At 47.3% G+C, this 1,087-nt stretch overlaps 1 pseudogene; it reads right to left on the reverse strand.

Moving 5' to 3' along the window:
• Positions 1-433: 433 nt before the first annotated feature.
• On the reverse strand, positions 434-884 carry LOC118640945 (annotated as a pseudogene).
• Between the last annotated feature and the right edge of the window lie 203 nt (positions 885-1,087).

Genomic DNA, 1,087 nt, shown 5'->3' on the forward strand with positions numbered 1-1,087 from the left:
GGGGACGTGTAGCTTGGGTTCACACTTTGGCTGAGTGAATATGCTGTGATGAGCATAGAGGTGCTAGAGTCTCTCAGATCCTATGGGAACTAGTTTGGAGGGTCCTGAAAAAATTAAAAATAGATCTCTCCTACGACCCAGCAACCCCACTCCTGGGTGTGTGTCCCCTTCTCTTTCTGTATAAAACACATCGAAAAAGCATCTTTCCTGTCTTTCATAAGAAATGCAGGTACCCTGTTACTGTCTTTGTTCAGTTTAGTATCATGACCATGTTTTGAGCTCCTACTATGTGCCGTGCCTGGGGGCTGGTGAGGGATGCAGGCAGGACCTGGCCCACCCACACCAACCAAGTGCAGATTTTCACAAGACCATTTTATTTATTTATTTATTATTTATTTATTTAGCTCATGTCTTTTATTAACCCGTATACAAATCACTTGTCTTCTGGTTTGTTGAAGCAATCGGTCAGACAGCGTTGCCACAATGATGCCTGTCAAAGTGGCTGCACCACATTCATCTTAAGGGTATCCCGACGAAGACGACTGGTTTTGCCCTTCTCGTCCACTTTGTGGTATTTCAGGACAGCCAGCTTAACCTTCCTTCCCTTATGCTTACTCTTCTTGGGAGTGGTACAAGACTCCTCCTTCCTTTTCTTAGCACCACCACGAAGCCTCAACACAAGATGAAGAGCGGACTCCTTTTGAATGTTGTAGTCAGACAAAGTACGTCCATCCTCCAGTTGCTTGCCAGCAAAGCTCAGTCTCTGCTGGTCAGGAGGATCCTTCCTTATCCTAGAACTTGGCCTTTACATTTTCTACTGCATCCAAGGGTTCAGGCTCGAGGGTGATGGTCTGCCCCGTGAGGGTCTTCACGAAAACCTGCATCTTGGTGGCGACGCCACCGCAGATGGCAGATCGGAAAAGCTCTCAAGACCATTTTGTTTTATTTTATTTTTTGTGGTACGTGCCCCTAGCGGGAACGAAACCCGGGACTCTCTGGTCCGCAGGCCAACGCTCAACCGCTGAGCCAAACTGGCCAGGGCACACAAGAACATTTTAAATCAAGACATGGAAATAACCCCAGTGGC

Source organism: Molossus molossus, unplaced genomic scaffold, assembly GCF_014108415.1.
Source record: "Molossus molossus isolate mMolMol1 unplaced genomic scaffold, mMolMol1.p scaffold_m16_p_24, whole genome shotgun sequence".
NCBI lineage: Eukaryota > Metazoa > Chordata > Mammalia > Chiroptera > Molossidae > Molossus > Molossus molossus.